This window comes from Panthera tigris, chromosome B4 (genome assembly GCF_018350195.1).
Source record: "Panthera tigris isolate Pti1 chromosome B4, P.tigris_Pti1_mat1.1, whole genome shotgun sequence".
NCBI classification, from domain to species: Eukaryota; Metazoa; Chordata; class Mammalia; order Carnivora; family Felidae; genus Panthera; species Panthera tigris.
In genome coordinates, this window is record NC_056666.1 from 92,633,680 (window position 1) to 92,656,464 (window position 22,785).

At 37.9% G+C, this 22,785-nt stretch overlaps 1 protein-coding gene across 2 annotated transcripts in view; it reads left to right on the top strand.

Annotated features, from left to right (window-relative positions):
- The first annotated feature begins 388 nt into the window (after positions 1 to 388).
- Positions 389 to 22,785, top strand: part of RAP1B (RAP1B, member of RAS oncogene family) — a 45,239-nt gene continuing 22,842 nt past the window's right edge. For both annotated transcript variants that reach the window (XM_042992713.1, XM_042992714.1), the window contains exon 1: positions 389 to 552. The gene's annotated coding sequence lies outside the window, so the exon portion shown is untranslated. The remainder of the gene's footprint in view (positions 553 to 22,785) is intronic.

The window sequence follows — 22,785 nt, forward strand, 5'->3', positions numbered from 1 at the left end:
GCACAAAGGAATACGCGAGCACCAACTGTTAGGTGGCGTTGGTGACTGAATTACAGTTCGCAATAAAGGCATCTTTTAAGTTTCGGAGCGTTTCTAAGCCCTTCGCACCATGTAACCCGCTGAAGTCAGGGAAGCCGACACGCCTATGGGTCCCGAACCAGGTGGCCCAGGCGAAGCTGAAAGGGGGACGAGAGCAGGGAGAGAAACACCGCGGAGAAGACGCTGCCGCGAAGGGCGCCGCGTGGGTCCGGCCTGCGCTGCGGCGGCGCGCAAGGCCCCGCCCCCTCGGCTCCCCTCGCTCCGCCCCGCGGCCCCGCCCCTTCCTCGGCCGCGCACCCGCGCGCCCCGCCCGCGGACGGAAGCGAGAGCGAGGCTGAACGCCTGACGTCAAGGCGACACCGCCAAACCTCGCCCAGAGTCAGGCGTGTAAACCAGCCCGAGCGGCGGCGGCGGCGGCAGCGGCAGGACCGCCGTGGCGCCGGAGCAGCGACCCGGAGGGAGCGCAAGGCACGGGGCGACGCGGGCTGCGGGGACCCGGTGACAGCGTGAGAGGTTCGCAGAGTGTGTGCGTGGCCGCTGAGGGGAGCGGCGGCGGTGGCGGCGGCCGCGCGGGGCGGGGGCCGGGCGCCGGCTGAGGGGAGCGGGTGGGGTGCGGCGCGGGCCGGGCGGGGCGCGCGCGGCGGTCAGGGACCCTGGCGGCCGCGGCGGCGGCTTCACGGCGCGCGGCAGGTGGTGCGAGGGCCCGGCGGCCGGCCGGCGAACGCGCTGCCTCCCGGGCCGGCGGGGACGAGCCGCCGCCGCCGCCGCCGCCGGGGAACAGCGCGCTTTGCGGAAGGGGTCAAATGTCTGAAATATGGCGGAGGAAGTGAGAGCCCGAGGACCCCCCCCCCCCCACCACCCGCTCGCTCCCTCCTGCCCGCGGCCGCCGCAGCCTCTCCCGCTGCCCGCCGTCCCCCGCCGGGCTCCCCGGAACACTAGTACCCCGCGCCGGAGCCCCTTCGCTGGCCACCCCTGTGCCCTCCTGGGTGTGGGTGGAAGTTAGAACGGAAACCAGAAAGTTGTCCTTTGAGAAGACCCAGCTTCCCCCAGCCCCGAGCCAGGACGGGGAGCGTTCGGGGAAACCACTCCCCGGCGCCCTGCAGGCTCCAGCCTGACAGGGAAAAAGTTTGCCTGAAACGGGACTGGTTTGCTCCATTTGTTGCGGGAAGTGGCAGGAGGAAGGCAGCGGAGGGAGCCCCACCTAGTCTGGCAGCAGCCACCGCGTAGGGAAAAACTGTTAAAGGGGCCTTTCCTTTCGTCAGCAAGAGGAAATCTCTTTTCTCTTACAGAGGGAGACAAAATCCAGGAAGTTTGTCGTCTTCTCTTTTTCGCCATCTCGATGTGTCTAATCTTAAAACTGTCAGCACCATGAATTTTATTTAAAACTGTCCCCAGTTAACTGGGCCATTTGGATTTTTCTACTAAAAACTGATGGCTTTTGGAGAAAAGATCATCCTTGCGAGTTTAAGTACAAGATTTGCTTCCCCTTCGCCGCCACCCCCCCCCCCCCCCCCCCCCGCCCCACACATTTATTAGTTTAGCAAAGCATTTTTGCCCTGCAACTCTTGTTCGGAAGGAACATAAGCAGTTCTGTATTACAGTAACGGGAAATTACATTTTTAACGGGGTAGAAGTTGACACTAAATGAACATCGTGATTTTAAAATTAATTCAGTCTAATTGGATTTTTGTTTTGCTGGTAGCATCTAATATATATCGAGTACTTACAACTTAAAGCTTCTAACTTGTAAATTTTTGACTTTTTTGTAATTAGAAAGCTGTTTAGACTTGCTCAACAAAACCTTATCTTAGCAAGAAGTAACTAAAAGAAGGGAGATGTTCATTTAACTTCAAAGTCCTATCACTCCTGAAAGCTGACTCTTGAATAGTATTTGAGTCATAACGGAGTCATGGGACTTTTTAAGAGCCGGAAGGGACTATTTAGGTCATCCAGTCCCACCCTCTCATTTTATGGAGGAGGAAACTGAGGCCTAGAAAAGATAAGATTAGTTAGTGGCCTTGCGGACTTTTAGGACAGTATGTAGTAGAGAAACTGGAAGAAGAAATAAAGTATTTTTATAGTGAATTACATTTTTACAGGATAGTAATCATACACAAAACGATTGGTACCTTAGTCAAATAGTGTGGAAGAACCACTTGGGTAGTTTCATTTCCAGATTTTAGGAGAGGAAATTGACAGTCACGGAGGTTAAATAACTTTAAGGACACAGAACCCTGAATGAGTGTCTTATTTGAGCCCATCTTTGCTTTTAAACTCTGCACTGCACCAAGTGTTTTCACTTGGATTTTCTTGTTTGGCATTCACAATAAATTGTGATGTTGTCTTATCTGAGGAAGCCCCAAAGCAGATCTTTAAAACACCTGTAGCCAGTTTTGTTTTAATGTTCGAGGTATCAATACAACTGAAGAGCCCAATAATACACTGGCTGAATTTAAAAAATGTGATGGGGGCATGAAAATAACTGCTCTGTCTTTTGCATTCTCTCCGTAATACCCCCCTGCTCCATTCCAGGAAAGTCCTCTCTTGCTATGACACCTATCACTTCCAACATTCTGCTACTGTTCTGTTGTCATTATTCGTATGATTTTTGTTATCTTTTACTCTAAATTGTAAAGTCCAAGGACAGGATGTCTTCTTTGTATGCCCCAAAGCACGTACATTGCACATAGATAATACCAGTTTGTTAAATGTAAGCATCGTGAGGGGAGGAACTGATCCATTTCATTCACCATTATCATCTTAGTTCTGAGAACCTGCCTTTGCACATAAGGGTTTAGCATTTAGGTAGAAAAATTAATTGTAGTAAACACTTAAGAGAGACTGTTTGGAGAGCACTTTGTCTTCCTTCAAAAATAAACATTAACACATTGGCTTTGGGATCCTTTTAATTTTACAAACTGATTTTCATTTTATCCTCAAGATAATCCTTAACTATAAAATTCCAACATTTCTCTTTGCTATATGAAAGGAAAGTAAGCCTCCATGCTAAGGGGCATCTATTGAGTTGTAATGAAGAATTAATCCTAAAACTTTGATCATGTACATAAATATCATATTAAGTGTATCTTCAATGTAATTCAAGACTGGTAGAAGGCCTATGCAGAGATTGATAACATGGTAACTAATTATACATGTTGTTTTAAGTAGAAAGTCTGAGATTGGGATGAGAGATTGCTCGTTCAGTTTTGACTTTTGTTGTAGGTATTTGATAAATATCTGTTAGGGGAGTAAAATTAATGTGTGAACTAGATCTGGATACAAAGAAAATTTCACTGTTTTACACAGATATTTAGTTTTTTCCCAAATGTGTGATTTTAAATAGGTAATTTTATTACTGAATAATACCAAGATCTTATTGATACACATGTGTCATTTTCCTAGACTTACAATAACATGTTCCCTAGACTTACAATAACATGTTCCCGTGTGTATGTGTATATATAAAGACAGTGGGTATTGATCTGTGCTGTCTAAATTTGACACACCCGGAATAGTTTAGTCTTTGTGAACTAAATATTCAAAAGTGCTCTTTTTTTGTTATGACAGTGATGTCACATGTTCAGTCTAGAGAAAACTTGATAAAGATTTATCTTAAACTTTGTAAGACGACATAAAGTTGTGATTAAATATGTGCCTTGATTATTTTTCCCCTCTTACCATTTTTGAGGACTCCATGGTCTAAGAGATTAGGCTGAAGTTTTTACTATTAGCCTTTTTAAGTTAAATTTCTTTTAGAAAAAGTTAAGGAACAGATATTTTGGCTGATGCAATGATTCATTATAACATTGAACAAATTTTTCAATAAACAGGAGTACCATGTGCTGAAACACTTGGGCTGAAGCCAAATATTTTTCAGTGTTCTTAGATATTTTGCAGTAGTATCAAAAGGTACTAATTACCATTTGAGAACTTAAGTCTTTAGTTTATTAATTCTTTGGAAATCTCATGAATACATTGGAAGCAGTAGCTACAAAAAATAGAATGAATTTATCCATTTGCAATAAAGACTGGCTTGCTATACTTTGAGCCTAGTTGAACACTGGATTTTAAGACCAATCCCTTTTCCATAGAATTTCTCTTTTTGGGGGTGGGGGTGGGAGGAGAGAGCATGCACCTGGACCATGGGGGGTGGCGGGGGACAGACCGAGAATTCCCAGCAGGCTCCATGCTCAGCATGGAGCGATGTGGGGCTTGATGTTACAAACCATAAAATCATGACCTGAGCTGAAATTGACAGTTGGACACTTAATGGACTGAGCCATCCAGGTACCCCATGGAATTTCTGTTTTAAAGACATTTAAAGAAGAACCATTTTTGTGCTGCCTTTAAAGAATTAAAATAACTTTTTAAAATGTGCCACAAACAAAAAGAAATGCCAGTATTCCATACTTGCTAGCTTTGATGTGTTTATTCCTGATGTTAGTCAAATTAAGGGTATATAGCAAGTGATTATTATTTCAGTAGCAATTTAAAAAGAATTTTTGTTCTGCATTAACACAGGATCAAGAATTTTTAAACTGTTTCTAAGGAACCTTAAATTTATAAAAGAAAGAAATGAACATTTAGGGAAATGTACCAGGTTTTAAATAATATTTAAATTACCAAAAGAAAAAATACTTGCAACATGAACTGCAGAATTTCCATCTGGTTTTTATTATGCAGAACAGTATCTGGAATATAACTATGATTAAAATTATTTGTATTTGAGGTACTTGAGTACTAGAAATATGTTTACTTTTAAATTAAGAATCTTAGTCTTTCTAACCACAGAGAGTAATTAATGTTCTGATTCTGGATTTTTACATTGAGCTGGCTTCTAAAGCTTACTCTTGTAGTTATGCTATTTTATAATTTTGTAGATAAGCTCCTTTATATACCTTATATATTTAATGTATGTAACCAGTGAGACCTTTTAAATTTAAACTGGATTCTGATCTTATGAGATAATTTGCTAGGTAGTTTTTTCCAGTGGTGAGGAATTGAATGTTTTTAACTGTTGTACAGATAGACTCAATAAAGATATTAAAGGAAGAGAACATCTATTTAAAACAGTTATAAATAATTTTGATTGCTTTAAATTATTGACTTGGAATCAGCACCTTCACTACATTATAGATCTTGCTGAATTTTTCAGTACTTGCTCTGAAAATTTATCAGTAAATATGTACTTTTAATAAAATAGACATTTTTTCTTATTCAAAACTTAGCATTTCATTAAATAACTTTTTCTTGAAAACATACACAGAACTGATGGCCTCACTGGTAGATTACCTGTTGCTTTCCTCTGCTTTGTGGGAAGAGAAAAAAGATGAAAGAAAATCTGTTTTGTCTGTGTAATAGCAGTTTTTGGCAAAGGCTTCTGGAAAGGAAATGGAAAATGTTATATAAAATAAAGTTCTAATTATCTGTGTCTTCTAAAATTTATACTTCTAAAGTTTATACATTGGAATATATTTTTCCAAGTCACTTTATTCTAAAAAAAATTGGGAGACTTTCTGAAAGTTAATGGAACTGAGGATATCGATAAAATAAAAACTGTAAATATAAACTGTTTAATTAATAGGTTTTTGGTGTCAAAGTGGTATGCATATTCCATCCAACTGTTACCTTGTGTTTTAAGGTTGCAGTGAGAATATTACTATTTTATGCTAACAAAGTTATAGCTGCTACTTCTAAGATTTATAAGTTATGTTTAAGTTACTTGATAACAAAACTGAGGAATCCTTTGGTAATCTTGAATTCTATACTGTACAAATAATAAGGATAGGGATGAAGTATATAAATATGTGTATATTTTCTTCTGCTCTTGAAATTCTTCAACTTGAAATTGCACTGGGTTTGTATTGGTAAGATTGGCTGCATTTTTAAATGTTTGTCTTTTTAATTTTCTTGTTAAAGTGTTTTAGAATGCAGAAGAATACAAAGAAGACAATATGACTTATAATTCCACCAGTACAGTGAAGTTTTAGGCAAAATTTGTACTTCCCTTTCTGAAGTTTTCCTACTCGTGGTTCCTCAGTGGGAAAAATAACATATATTAGAGTTGTTGAGGATTTTTTTTTTTTTTTTAAGAGAGTGCACACACCGATGAGGGGCAGGGGGAGAGGGCTTGGAGCCCAACACACGGCTTGATCTCACAACTGTGAGATCATGACTTGAGTCAGATGCTTAACCCACTGAGCCACCCAGGCATCCCTTGGGTTGTTGAGGATTAAGTGGAGTATTATCCGTAAATTATTATAGAGACTATACTAATGTAGTATTCGTTCTTGTTCTATAAAACTTTTATTCCTCTGTAGCATTGCTTCTTCCAGCTGAAGTTGATTTTTAAGACTGTTATTAATGTATGAGTAAGGACTAAGACAAAATCATTGTGATTGTGAACAGCGAACAAATTGTCTAGCTCAGTGGTTTTCAAAGTATGCTCCAAAGAATCCTTGGGGTTGCGTGAACATTTTCAGGAGTCTGCACATGTAAAACTGATTTTACAATAATACTGAGATGTTCTTTACCTTTTTTACTGCGTTGACATGTGTACCAATGGTACGAAAGCAGTGGTGGGTAAAATTTAGGGCACCTTAGAACCGGTCAAGTCAGAGCACCACACTGTATTCATAGTCATTGTATTCTTCACTGCCATGCACAAAAAAACAAAAACCAGAAACAAAAAACTTCACTCACCTAAATGCACTTGAAGAAGTAAAAAAACAAAAAAAAAAATGTTTTTTTGTTTTTTAATCAAATCTTGGCTCTTGTACATATTATTTCAATATACTATGACAGAATGAAAAGATTGCTTGAAACACTATTTTTGCTGGCATATTGAAGATATAACAGTTGTCTATAGGAAAAGCATTTGCGTAATTTGAGTTGCAAGCTGAACCAGCCACTTTTTTCATGAATACCATTTTTACTTTAAAGAATCCCTGAAAAACTACAGTTATTCAGACTTGGGTACTGGGGAGACATTTTCTCCATAATAAACAAAATGAGCCTGTTGCTTTAAGGAAAGGATCAACAGTATTTATGGTCAATGATAAAGTTCCAGTTTTCAAGTGAAAATTAGAATTTTGGAAAATTTATATCAGCCACTGTGCTCTTGACAGCTTCCCAATATTTAGAAAAATTTTTCTGATGATATTAGTGATGTTAAAGAAGATAGTTTTTTAAAAAGAATATATAATGTGTCAACATTTGAAGATCCACATAACTCTGTACAAGCGTTTTCTAAGTGACCAATGCATGATGTTACAAAATCATGCATGGGTAAGAAATCCTTCCATTAAACCAATGGATTTTAATATTCCGGCAGATCTAAAGTTTTTTGGTAAGGTTTCCGTTCCAGTATATTGCAACCAGTTGTCAAGTTTTGGTGTAGTATCAAAAGAGAATATCGACATTTAAGGCTGCTAAATGTTTCCATCTGTGTGGTTATTATTCACCTTTTTGTACACTCATTTTTCCATGCTTTGTTCTCAGTGTTTACCATCTTTGATTTATGTTGGAGGGGAATGTAAGAATAGGAACCATAGATAAATGTGAAGCCATGTTTTCATGTGCTTCATCTTGAAATCTCTTATTAATATGTAGTCATTTTAGGTTGACTTTTTTAATAGGCTTCTTGAGCATTCCATTCAACTTTTGATCATAGTAACAGATTAGCTGATTATTATTTTTTAAGCCTACTTCTTGGTTTTAATATTTGTTTTGTACACCTGGTAATTCATCTCTACATAGATTGTATGTGTGCCCAAATTCTGACATAACCTTAAGGTAGTTTTTTTAATAGTTGACTTTCATGATTTTAGAATATTTAGTAGCTTTCCTGTAGTAAAGCTATCAATTTTCTTCTCATTTCAAGTTTAATAATGTCTCTTTGACCTGAGAATTTGCTGTGTTGTCTACCTTTAGTGGATACATTTTAAAATGTATGTATTTTTTAAATTTTAGCATGCACAAGGTGGGGAAGGTAAGAGGGGGAGAGAGAGTCTTTATCAGGCTCCCCACTTAGCATAGACCCAAATGCAGATCCCACGGCCTTGGGATCATGACCTGAGCCAAAATCAGGATTCCGATGCTCAACCAACTGAACCACCCAAGAGCCCCTTTAGTAGATACCTTTAAAACAAATGTAAGTTCTTCTGAAAGTTCTTCTTTCATGCTTGTTTAGGAACAGTTGTAGCAATCCTTGTTAAGGATTTTTATAAACTTCATGTCATAGAACAGCTCCAAATCTTTTATTTTTTTTATTTACTGTAAAGTTTATTTATGTTTGAGAGAGAGGGAGAGAGTCCCAAGCAGCTCTGCACTGTCAGCACAGAGCATGATGTGGGGCTCGAACTCACAAACGGGGAGATTATGACCTGAGCAAAAACTAAGAGTCAGACACGCTTAACCGACTGAGTCACCCAGGCACCCCAGTTCCAAATTTTAAAGGAGTTTTAGGCTAATCTGCATTCAGTTCAAGTAATAAGTTTCAGATTATGAAAGGTGGGTAAGTTGTAGCTTATACTGTACTTAATTTCTTAGAAATTTAGTGCCAGTTATTTCCCTAGAGATAATAAAATGGATGTGTTCTGTGAAGAGTAGTGAGTCTGAGTTCCACTGTTTGAAAGAACAGCGTTGACAGAAGAGGAAGAGGCAGAGGCGTGGAGTGGTGTAGAGGAGTAAGTGTAAAAATGCTAACTTTGGGGTAGCTTTGAGGAGTAAGCATTATAGAACTCCTGCCTACAAAAGCTAATTCCACAGTGAGGGGGAGGGAATTTAATAGGAAGCTTTAGTTCTCTTTATATTAAACAATTACCTGGTCAGCTGTTCTGAACTAAGGAACATACTGAGATTATATTTTAGGTTCAGGACACCCAAATTAATCACAGTTAATAGCACTGGCTATTGCTTATGCAGTTTTAGTTGCTAGCTGAAAAAAAATTTGTATGAAATTTCCTCTATTTTAGATTTTCTTATACATTTTTTTCTTTCAAAAGTCCTGTCACCTTCATCATCTTCAACAAAGAGAAGACAGGATGTGCAAGCTTTTAAGAACAGAAGAGCATTCATAACATTTTTCTGTTGACATGAAAGTGATGATGGTGATAATAGGCAGTGAAGAGGTAGAAGGGCAGGAAATAGTGCAGAAAAGAGTAAGGAAGATGATTAAGACGTTCTCTTTCTAATGATCAAGACTACTGTTAACTGCATTCACTTTAGAGCTCTGATTGAACAGGAATGATAAACACTTTGAAAAGCATTTGTGATGTTTTAGTGATTGATCCATCTTGTCTACCAAAGAAAGGGTCCTAGGTAGAAGATAAATTAATATTAACTATCTGAGAGTGTGGGGTTTAAAGTAAAAGTTCCGTCACTAAGCAGTGTGAGCTGAGAGTACTTTTATTCCTCAGCAGACAGACCCTTTATGTACTTTCCTCTGAACCTTCAGGTGCTCAAATTGGACACTTACTTTTCGCATAAGTTTTAGCTGATGACTTGAAGCTTGAGGGGTAAATTTGAGGAATGATGTGCTAGTTTTCAGTAGTTGCTAGACCTTTGATTCCAGCCTGTTAAGTAGCGTGGCTTAGTGATTATAATTTTGACCTAAGCGTCTCAGGCTTCTCTCTGGCACTGGCTGTAAAACCTTGAACAAGTTAACTTCTCTCTTAGGACTTATCTTTCCATAAAGCAAGTTTGATTAAATGGCTGTTTAGGTCTTTTTGAGCGCTAAAATCCTGTGTTTCTGTGGTATTAACTCTTGTTTAAGCCAGTCCTCTCTTGTTTGACTCCTACAGGAGCTTCCTAACTTGTTTCAGTTCTTGTCTTCATCTAGCTCAGTCTACACCTAGAATTTAAAAAAAAAAAAAAAAAAATGTAAATCAGATCATGTAGTATCCTCCAGTCCCAATTCCCACCCCCCCCCCAGTGTCTTAAAATAGAAACCAGATCCAGTTCTTGCTTATTTCACAACTTTATCTCTTCTCCATTGTTAACAAAGCTCTATCCGTACTGAACTTCTTTCTGATCTTGACCCAACAAGCCCTTTACCATCTTTTGAGATTTGGGGTTTACAGCTACTCTCTAGTGTGATCTTTCTCCCGCTCTCTGTAGTTCTGACTCAGTGTCAACATTATATCTTAACTCAGCTGTACATTTACAGGGAAGTTTCTCTTGATCACCTTATATAAAGGAGTATCCCGTTTATTGTCGTCATAGCTCTTATCATAATCAGTAATTAACATTTATCCACTTATTCTCTCTTGCCCTCTAAACTGTTTCAGGAGGCCAGGAATACCATGTCACTTTGCCACCACAATCTCAAATGGTTAGCCCAGTAACTGGCACATAGTGCTCAACAATTTTTTATTTTAATGAGAAAAATACATAAAGTATTCCGTAGTTTATCAGTTCCCATCATAGACCATTTACACTAATTTTTTTAAGTGTTATATCTGTTTCCAACTATAATTCTTCATTATTTAGGGCATCTGTCTCTTGAGGACTCATTCATCTGACTGAATGTTATTGAGAGCTAATTCTTCTCAGTTACTATATGTTAGAATTAAATCACGTAATTATGCACAAAAGGTTTTAGCAAAGACATGAAAAGTTAATCTGAAATTTAAATAGCAGTTCAAAATAATAATAATTGATACCCAAATGAGTGATAGAGATGAATGGTTATAGAGTCAGAGGAATAGTGAAAAATCTTAGGCTCTACTAGTCCAAAAAGACCTAAAAAATGAGGTGGGTATGATCTATACATGATATCAAGAGAGAACGTAAGGTTTAGACTATCAGTGAATCAGGGTAGGCAACAATACGGAAATTAGAAAATGCAAAGTTTTTCAAAGAAGTGTTTTGCTATCATAGATGTTTATGAAATGAATTATAGGCCCAGAATCCCTCACTTAGAATTCTTGGTCCCAGGTGTTTTGGAATTCAGAATTTTGTGGAAAGATTTGTTTTGAATATTAGTAAGAGTATTCAAACTTAATATTTCTAAAGTGAAACATGAATAGTCACACTGAATAAGATGAATAAAAACTTTAAATAGCCTCATGGTAGTACTTAGGTGAGGTTTTGCTCTGTAAAAAAATTATATCTTCTATGAAAAATGGATCTAAAATTGTTAGAAAGACTTTACTCTTTATTACTTTGTGTCTTTGGGGAGGACATCAGGGTCTGAAAACATTAGCTTAGAAACAGTCTCTGCCAAGCAATTCTTTTCGACACAGATTCAGGCTGGAATGCCCTGTTGAGGGTGATGAGTCTCTTAAGGAATGGGAAAACCACCTAATTCCTTAGAATCCAGTTAAATGTTTGGAAATAGTGAAGATTCATTTGTGTATATTGGTGCCTGGAACATAATAAGTGGTTTTTTAAAAAATGCTTAATGATTGACAGCTCATATATTAGCCACAATTTCTTAGTAGATTTTTAAAGTCTTTTAAGATATGTAGTTTGTCTCCCAGTTCATAAGGTTTCTAAAAATTACATGATACATTTAATTGTGAAGTAAGAGTACAATAGGAGGTTGGAATAGGAATACTATATAGGGCTGACTTGATCTCTAAAAATCCTTGATCCGGAGCAGGGTGGGTGGTGCCTGGGTGGATCAGTCGGTTAAGCATCCAGCCCTTGATTTCAACTCAGGTCATGATCTCACAGTTCTTGGGATTGAGTCCTGAGTTGGGCTCTGCACTGGCAGTGTGGAGCTTGCTTGGGATTCTCTCTCTCCTCTCCCCCGCCTTGCCCATGCATGCATGCTCTCTTACACACATGCTCTTTCTCTCAAAATACATAAATATATAAAAAATAGAAATCCTTGATGGAATCACTTGTTTTTGACAAGGAAGGAAGGAAATATCTGAAGATGCTTCTTTGGAACTCAGAATTGATTACAGAAAGTCCCTGCATACTTTTTGTGGTTTCCCCATGTGCACTCCTTATTCTAACAACCTAATTAACACCCAAACTTTGGTTCTCATTGCTTTTCTCCATTCATTTGGTATATACGAATGTCCAAGAATGCAAACATGTATATGCTATTTTTTGGATACTGACTTCTATTTCTTAGAATTGCCAAGACAGGCAAGTTCTGAAGCTACTTTAAAAAAAAAAAAAAAAAAAGTACTTACTGACCTACTAATTATGCAAGTAAGTGAGTAATGTATGAGAAAGCCAAATACAAGCATTATTTGTGGCTTCCAAAGTGTGGCATGCATTTTATTTTTCTAAATGGACTTTATTTTACTTAATAACTGAGAGCATCTTTGAACAAACTTACCATGGCAAAGTGTAAAAGGAAGAACTTAAATTAGTTAAAAATAACTTCATAAAACAATTAGTTGCATAAACTAGTGTTGGCATTAAGCAGCTAGCATAAACTGCTGCTTACTTAGATTGAGATACTAAAATTACAAGAGAAAACTATGGGAAGTACCTCTGCTTCCACTGTTTTTTTTTTGTTAGTTGGTTAATTTTTCTCCTCTGAACTTTTGGCAGGTTTACTAGGGAATTTTCCATTAGGAATGTCCTGGGCTTGAAATTTCATTTAGAATGTAACTTAGTCATGCAAATTATGAACCCACAGTCTAAATCATGGCATTCCTCTTATGGTTTCAAATGCATTTGAGGGCAGTCACATTAAGCTTTGTCATTTAATCCTAGTTAGGAGGTTAACAGTACAATGAAATAAAATATTTTTTGCAGTCATTTATTCCTTCTTTCATGGAAGACACTAATTCTGTTTCTGAATTCAGCCTTATGTTGAAACAGATTGTAAAATTACGTTTTTAAAAAAATGTTCCCCCATCCTTATAGATGGTGGTGTTTTGTAAAATTTGAGTGTTTATATTAAAAGAAATAGTCGTGGTGTTCTTCCATTTATGAAGACAGGTTTGGTTTGTTCTGGAATCTACCCTTAACTTAAATTCTAATTTACCTGCTAGTACTAAAGCACCTCACTTCTGATTTCTTTTACCTCTACCCTAACAGCTCATAAACTGTACTTAGTGTAGCATTTGCTTGAAATATATGAAAGCAGATATTGTATCTAACAAATAGGGATGTCTCTGTGGTTGTAGTTATCTGATTCTGCAACCTGTTCAGAAGACTTTATTAAGCATCTTTGGTGTTAGTATTAAATTCTGAAATGACAAATCAGCAAACTTGGAGAAGATGTGGCTTCACCTAGGAACAGAAAAATACATCATTAGCTTTCTTACCCCCAATAATGGTCATCTCTTTGCAGTGGTTGTTTTCTCTTTTTCTGTGACTTGTGAAAGTTGAGACTTGTGACATTGAGAGCAAGTTATTTAAATTACTGAAGAATCTGATTTCTGGAGACCTGAGGAACAGAGAGACCCTCTTTTTCTTTACTAAATTGGGGGACAGTTATTTGAAGGCAAAAAGATGAGTAAGACAGTCTGTGGTGAATTGACCTTTCTTTGCTAGGAATGTAGGTCTTAGGGACTTTAGGAAGAACAAGGAGGTTTTATCAGAGTCTTTCAGAAGTGCTTTTAAAGACTTATGCGCGCTCACACACAAACACTTAAAATCCCTACTATGATGAGAGGTCATCAATATGATAACCACTGCTGTAATACCACTTAGCTCTTGTAGGCTTCTGGGTCTTCAGATTTAAATTTGATCTGATCTTGAGACCCTCCTTGTCACCATTCCCCGCAGTGGTTTTGTTACCTCTTCCCATATCCCATGCATGGCTCCTTACTTCCTGTCGTTCTGGGGTGTGGCCTATATGGGCCAGAGTACATCTAACAGAAATGTAATATCTGCCTTAAAATGTCTTTTATAGATACACAGATGTGTGTGTTCACATTTACCTTTAGAGAGCCAGTGTCTGAAAAGACACAGATCTAAATTTTTTTTTTTTAACGTTTATTTTTGAGACAGAGAGAGACAGAGCACGAACAGGGGAGGGTCAGAGAGAGAGGGAGACACAGAATCTGAAACAGGCTCCAGGCTCCGAGCAGTCAGCACAGAGCCTGACGCGGGGCTCGAACTCACATACCGCGAGATCGTGACCTGAGCCGAAGTCGGACGCTTAACCGACTGAGCCACCCAGGAGCCCCGAAAAGACACAGATCTAAATAAGTCCTGTTTAACAACTTGCTTTGTAGAAAATAAAAATGCTGGAGACTAGTTTTCCCAGCCTCCTTTATAGCTAGGGTGCAAGTACTTGTGGTAGGTCCAGCAAACAAAGGAATTTTATTTTCTTTTTTAATATTTATTTTTGACAGAGCGTGCGCGCACACGCGCAGGGGTAGGGCAGAGAGAGAGAGAGGAAGACGCAGGATCCAGGCTGTGAGCTGTCCACACAGAGCCTGATGTGGGGCTCGAACTCACAAGCCATGAGTGAGATCATGACCTGAGCCAAAGTTGGATGCTTAACTGAGCCACTTAGCGCCCCAACAAAGGAATTTTCTAAAATAATCTAAAGGGAAACTTTGCAGAGCTCCAGTGGCATGAATCCTTTAATATTAAACTGTTTGCTCTATTAACTACTTCCAGAATCAAAGGGGGCAGATTTAATTTAGCTTCAAATGTAAAAATGTACTTTACCCAACATGCCCTTTTCAATTTTATCTTTAAAGCTTGATTGAGTTTTGGGGTATGTTGGGGGCTTATTTTCTTGCCATAGGTTCCCCTGGTAACACTGTTTAATCATCCTTAGGAATGGTTCTAAACAACTGAATCTGTTGACCAAGTGAATAATGAATGAATATTGAATGAATGAATGAATGTTGTAAAAATGAGCATCAGCAACTATGCCAGAATCCAAAGTCATTGTTTTTGGTAGACAGTCTTCAGCATTCAGGCAAACCATTCTCAGTGATTCCTTTCACGTTTTTTGGGAGGAGAGAGTGTGCATATTATTTTGTGGCTAATTAATACATCTTTGTAAACTATCAAACAGCAGTGCTAGTTATTTAAAATAAAGTTTTCTGCAACAGAAGTTTTCAGTGTTTTTAGAGTTACAACCCTATTTCTCCTCCTAAACCACAGTAGTCATTGATAATTAAGAACTGTAATCTTTCCCTTTGAGACCGGAGTTGGTCTCAGAATCCTTCTCAACACTGCACTCCAGGATATTTTGAGTTGTTGTTTGAGCTAAAACCCTTTGGCCACCAGTGAATTAGTGGACAAGATCTATCCTTACTTCGAGGTTCTAGCTTATAGAGCAGGTATCAGCAAACTTTTTCTGTAAAGTGCCAAATCATAAATTTTTAGCCTTTGTGGACCATACAGTCTCTGTCACAACCATTCAACTCTACCATTGTAGTATGAGCAACCATAGACAATATGCAATTGCGTGGCAGTGTTCCAACAAAACTTTAATTATAAAAAAACAGACAGTAAATGGGATTTCACCTGAGGTCTGGAGTTTGCCAGACCCTAGGGCAAGAAACTGGTTTTGATTCATTCAACAAATAATTGCATTCTGTATTCCAACTGTTAAGTGCTGGTTACGCAGCAATTAACTTCACACTTAGATCCCTGGCCATGAGATACTTAAGTCATAACTGAATATTATGTACTTGGATGGATCCAAAGCAGCTTTTTGAGGAAAAGTATGGCCTGCCCTAGGAATCTGCCTCATTTGTCAATATAAGTGAGATCTTAACGCAAATACCCTAAGTGGTGCCATGTTGTGTGGTAGCGGTATTAACTAAAAGTAATCTCAGTATGCTTTGGATGTCACATGCTATGGCATCAAAGTTAACATCCTGTTGTAAAAAATAGCCTTGATGTGTATATCTGGTATCTGCACTGTGTGCACATAGTAAGTACATAGTATTCCTACAGTCTTGTAGAATGAAGCTGAAATTACTGATTGTCTTAACTTTTTGTCAGTCTCTTGCAGTTTCTTTCCTCCACACAGTACATTATTTCTGATCTCTTAATTTTAGTTTTCATCAACTCATTATAGGTTTTTGTTGCAAACCGGTGCATTTTAAAAGTAGACCATATTTAAATCATCTTAATAAAATGCTTAATATTTCTAGATGTATTGTCCAGCCTTCTGTTAGAATTATTTTTATTCATTTAAAAAGTACCTCTAGTTTTTTCAATATTGGTATGTTTCTCATCAAAATGTCTAGGACTGTTGCTTATAAAAATGAGACAAGGTTTCTAGGGCTACCTGGGTGGCTCAGTCGGTTAATCATCCCACTTTGGCTTAGGGTATGATCTCATGGCCCTGCATCAGGCTCCATGTTGACAGCTCAGAGCCTAGAGCCTATTTCATATTCTGTGTCTCCCTATGTTTCTGCCTCTCTCTCTCTCAAAAATAAATAAACATTAAAATTTTTTTTTCTTTAAAATGAGACAAGGTTCTTGACCAAACTCAGAGATCTATATTGTGTTAACTGCATGTAGACCTTCTTGCTGTTTTTATTTTCCCATTTATACCCTGAGATCCATTCAGACTGTGCTTCCTATGGAGTCTACTCATATTCCTACATTTTGTTGCCTTCTGTGCCTTTGCTTTCACTTTTCTTTTCTCTAGTATGTTCTTTCCTATTGAAGTGCCGTGCCGTTTGGTCATTTGCCTCCTTCTTCATAAATCTCTCCCTGACCTGTCTTCAGATTTTCACAATATTTTTTGTTTCTTTTGATATTTTTCATATTTTTATGTCATTTTTCCTACAAAATTGTAAGCTTCCTGAGACCAAGTATGTTTTGTTCATCTTTGTAACCTTCATTGTGACTTTCACTTAAGGCATATTCAAATACTAATTAGATGAAAGGTACTCCTAATTAAGCAAGGGACAGTGTTTCTTTATGAGAAACGTCCCTAGACTTGTATCCAAATGAGAAAACTCGTGTCAAGATATACAGTAAATTGTAAATGCTATACAAATATTGTCTGTTACCATATAAACACTCAACTTGGCCCTTATGCATAGTGTCACACACAATTTGGTTTTTAATTTCCATATTTTATTTCAGAGAAGAGTATGATTCTGTTGCAGAAAAAGATAAGCTATGTCGTACCCCAAGTTTGTGCAAGATGTTTTCTAAGCCTTTGCAGTTTCTTTTGTTTTCTTTCTTTCTTTCTTTCTTTCTTTCTTTTTTTTAAGAGAGAATGCACACATGTGCAAGCAGGGGAGAGGAGCGGGAGGGAGAAAAAGAGAGAGAGAGAGAATCCTAAGCAGGCACCATGCTCAAGGTGGAGCCTGACCCCACAACCCTGGGATCATAACCTGATCCGAAATCACGAGTCAGACACTCCACTGACTGAGCCACCCAGAAGCTTCTCGTATCTTTAAGATTGTGAAACATAACAGAAAGCAAATTCATATGAAGATGTATTCCTACTAAGATGAACAACTACCTTGATTTGCTCAGAACTAAGGATTTCCTGGGACACAAGACTTACAGTGCTAAAACCAGGACTTTTGGTAACCCTGATTCCACTTTATGCTGTAGCCATCTCCTTTGCATATCACTGTTGGCACAGTTTCTAAGAAGTGTAGTAAATGCCTGGTAACTAGGTGATTGGCTTGGCAGGAGGAGGTGTTGGGGGCACTTCAGCTTTTATTTTTTAAGTTTCTGAGTATTGGACATTTTTAAATGTTCAAATGAAGATACAAAAGTGCACTTGCTTAATTGATCTATTTAGGAATATATTTGTGTATGACCTATCATTGGTGACTTTATGAGAAAGTGGTGCTGCTCAACTTTTTAATTTAAAATTGCATAATCTGTCAGATGATTAATGCTTTATTTCAGTGCACTGTATTAAATAAAGCAAAGTCTGAGGTGACCTGAAATTTTTCTCTTAGTTCCCTTTACAGTGGTTTGAGTTTTGCTCATAGATTTGCACTGCAGAGACTGTTTCTAAAGAAATGTCTAGGATAGTCTGTGCCTAGTCATTCCTTTGCTGGAATTGACTTTTGTATGTCCTCATGTATATAAGTCAGAGAAGTCCATGGCTGAAATCTCTCTAATAGCAGGTATGTAACTTAAAATTACCAAAAATCTTTGCAAGTTTTATCAGCAGTTAAGCCATAGTAGCTTAACTATTCTGGGACATGCACTGTGCCTTGGTGGTATTATTGGGAAAGAGCCATTCAAAATATTGATACTTTATACCAAAAGGACATTAATGACCTGGTTTCTCCCCCTTTTCCTCCCTTCCTTCCCCCCCCCCCATTTTGTAATGATTAAATTTTTTAACTGTACCTCTTGGGGCTATATGTAAAATAATAATAGCATCTTTAATTTGACTAATCTGTTGGCTAAAATAGGCTCTTCTGGAATAGTTTGCTTGGTTGTTATCCTCTTTTTTTCTTGTTTTAAGAATGTGAATAGAATCCTCTGATGTTGTTTTAGCTTTTTATGGTTCTTTTTGCCAGTCTGTGAGACTTGCCAGCTTGTATCTTGGACCACATTGTTGTAGAAAAATTACTTGTGCCTTTAGAGCAAATGTATCCCAACATTATATTCCTATATAGAAATGTAAAGATCAGATTTGAGCGATGAGAAAACTTGAGAAGACAAGAAAATGGAAAATTTTAGGTTGAAGTTGAGAAAGAATGGTGTTCTTTTCACAAAAGAAGGAAGGAATCTGTACTTTGCTTATAGTAGTTTTGGCTGATTTTTAATAGATAAATTTTCCTGTAGACTAGATGTTAATAAAAGAATGTGAAGTAAACACTGGCAGTGGTGTCACCATAGCAGTACTTACTTGTTTAATCCTAAAGAAATGAGAAAATAGGATGCAAGATATTTACTGCCCTGGTCACAAAAGGCTTCAGATAAGGAGGAAAAGAAGCAAGTGTAAAGACACTATTTGACACTTTGTGGGCAAATGATTTTTATATGTTATGGTTTATTGTACAACACAAGTTTGTTACTGAATATTTTGCCCCAAGATACTCATTAAGCCTAGGAAGGCTTTTGGTTTTGTACAGTATTAATTTTTTCTATTCATAAATTGATAAAAGCCTTCATCAAATCAAAGATCATTTGATGAAGACTTAACTAAAACTATAAACCTTAAAATTGAGATTTGTAGTCATCTAAATGAATTATATATTTCAATTAATAAGCTAGGAATATTGAGTGGAACATTATACATGGTACATTTACAGTCTTGCTAAACAAATCGATGTTCTGTTCTATGCCTGAAGCCTTTTGAATACATTGAGCATCTTCTTCCTAATCTCTTTAGTAATAAATCCTACTACCATGTCTATACCATTGTCAGGTTTTACCCCGCCATCTTTTAAGACCTATTGTAAAAGATAAGATACTTACTGAACCAAGTCTGTTCTTAGGCTCCCAATCTGGTTTAATGGCCTCACTATCCATGTCTGATCATGCTGTATCCCATCCCATTTTCCTCAACCATCTAGTCAGTCACCATGTCCTTCTCTCACTGCCCTAACTTAGGTCACCATCTCTCACCTGTGGTAGCTTCTTACCCAATTCCCAAAATTCAGAAAACTAATACTCAGTTTCTGAAACACAGATATGGTCATATCATTTCCCAACTTGCAAACTCTTTGTCTCAGTTTCTTGTCGAATACAGGTCAAACTCTCAAGCTAAGAGGGTCCCCTTCCTTGTCCATCCACGCCCCCCTCCCTCCACACCATGCATTCATAATCCCTTTTCCCAGAATGTCCTCATTTCCTAGTGAACTCCCCTACTTCTTTAAAATATCCACTGGTCTGGTTTAAATATCCATATAGTTTTCTTGAGCCTTGTTCGACATGTCTGTATAGGCAGAGAATTCTCCTCTGTGTACACATAGCCCTTTGTTCTGTAGACCCTGCTTGATTGTGAGGTAACAGTGCAAACACTACATTGTATTTTATTTTATTCATTTATTTTTTATTTATTTTAGAGCACAAGAGCAGAGGCAGAGGGGGAGAGAGAGAATCTTAAGCATGTTAGATGCTTAGCACGGAGCCCAACACAGGGCTTAATCCCACAACCCTGGGATCATGACCTGAGTTGAAATCAAGAGTCGGATGTTCAACTGACTGAGCCACCTAGGTGCCCCACGAACACTACATTTTAATGTCTTAAACCAACAGTTATTCTGGGGTATAAAGTCCACTAAAATGTAGTTGTCATATTTTTTTCCCTCAAATTTCTAGCTTGTCCTACCTCTTTGTCTTCACAGTTAAAAATAAACTAACATCTGTAATCTGGTCATTGAAATTCAAGTGTACAACATATTAATGTTTTCTCTTCATGTTTGCCTCTTGGATCCACCACCCGTCCCGCCGCACTCTTTCATTGTAGGAAATAATGAGGGCTCTTATAAAGGAATGAAGTGGAGAGAATGGAATTGATTTCAGAGATGCCAAGGTAGAATTGATCAGATTTGGTAATGGGATGGATAAGAGAGAGTGACAACTCCCCTAGATATACAAGTTCCTATAGTATAGTATGATTTTGAGGTACTGTAGGTGCTTCAAATTTTGAGCACTGTAAATAGGTAGATGGGATTTTAAAAATAGCAAGTAATACTGCTTACTATCTGTTAACATTTGCGTATTTCATTTGAATATTTAAAACTTTATGAAGCAAATACTGTTATTCTCATTTTCAGATGAGGAAATGAGGCACATAACCTCTCATTTAAATGAGAGGTTAAATAATATGACCAAGGTCATTTAGCTAATAGTTAGAACTGGCATTTTAGGAAATCAGATGTAAAATCTGTGCTCTTAATTCTTATATTTTCCTGTTTTTTCCCTAATTAAGATATAGTTAAATAAGGCGTGTGTGTATCAGATTCTAAATTATACATAACAAATAGTAAAGTTAATATACATAATTCTATCCATATTTACCTAAATTATGTTTGGGAGACACAGAAGATCTTTTAGTCACTATGTATAACCTATAGAATTTACTACTAGATCTGATGAGGAAAAGAAGAAAAAAAAAAACCCTGACAGGTAGATTCTTTTTAATTTTTCTTTTTTTAACGTTTATTTATTTTTGAGACAGAGAGAGAGCATGAACGGGGTGGGGCAGAGAGAGAGGGAGACACAGAAGGGGAAGCAGGCTTCAGGCTCTGAGCCATCAGCCCAGAGCCCGACGCGGGGCTCGAACTCACGGACCGCGAGATCGTGACCTGAGCTGAAGTCGGACGCTCAACCGACTAAGCCATCCAGGCGCCCCAAGGTAGATTCTTAAGTCATGTCCAAAGAACTCTTGGGAGCAGAGGAGAGTTCTACAAATCCAACCTGTTGGGATGGATCTGATAGAAACTAACAAACAGGTCATCTTGAGCCCATATTATTTCTTCTTCTTTTCGAAACATGTTGGAATCTCCATTTTTTTTGTCACCTAACTACCTTGCTCTCTTGATTTGGCTGAGAAATGATCAAGTACTAAACTGAAAGGTAACTATAGTAATAACTCCAGTAATAAAACTAGAAACCATGACCTTATATTGCATGTCATAGTATATGTAGGAATAAGCTTTATTTACTGGCAATATTAATCCATGAAAAGAGCAAGAGAAAAATTTTTTCCTTACTTGAGGTATTATAAATGTAGTCAGAACAGTGAAATTGTTGGGTAGCCTACAAATTCTGCACTTAACTAGATTTAAAACTGATTCACAGAGAAGACCTTTCTCAGCAGAATATAAGATTGGAAACATTTCCCATTTTCCCCTCAAGAGAGATGCAGACAACTCAGAAAGTAAATATGATAAGTAATAGTCACTTTAATGGATTTTTGTTTATTTTGTAGTTCATTTTTAGTTTTATTTTTAAAAGAGAGTATGAGAGGTAGTGTTTAGACCTCCAAAAATAATTTTTAAATCTCAGAAGTTTTGATTTCTGTCATTGTGTCCAATGGATTAATACTAGGTTCTCCTAACATTTTAATTAGTTAAATTTATTTAGGAGTGCAAAGAGAACACAGCAGTCCTCTTCAACTGCTAAGATACTTCTTTTGGAGTTGGAGGCGGAAAGGAGAAATCAAATATCGTCTCTTCCAGAAAGTGTTCAGTGGGAGAAGTAATGCCACTTGACTTCAGGAACCAGTAGTTAAGTTTTTTACTTAGTCCTTTATTTATAATTTAAGATCACAGAATTTCAAGATGGATGGTTGGGGGTGGGTGTTGTAGCAAAATAACTTGAGGATAGAATTGCTTGAGTTAACCATTGTTTTTGGAAAAATTTTAATTTGACTATAGCTATTTGGAGACCCTATGACATTTTAATGGAAAGGAATTATGCTTTTTATTTTTATTTTTTTATTTTTAGAGAGACAGAGCACAAGTCAGGGAGAGAGGCAGAGGGAGAGAGAAAATCCCAAACTTCATGCTCAGCACAGAGCCCGATTCAGGGCTCGATCCCATGACCCTGAGATCATGACCTGAGCCAAAATCAAGAGTCAACACACTGAGCCACCCCGGCACCCCAAGGAATTAATGCTTTTTAAATATCACTTACCACTTTTCAAGGATTTGATTCTTACCATAACCTGCTTTTTACATTTATTAATGAGATTGATTTAAAGAATAAATCAGATTGAGGTTGAGAGCAGGTGTCTCTGGAACCTAAAAGTTGCTTTTAATACTCTTCCTGCTCCAGAGCATTTTCTTTTCTACTTGAATTACATTTCTACATGGCAAGTGTAAGAACTGATTTTTCTCAAGATTTGTGTAATTCATTCTCAGTTGGGATTCTTGACGTCTGTCAAGAATGTGAACTTAAATGGCAACTTATGTA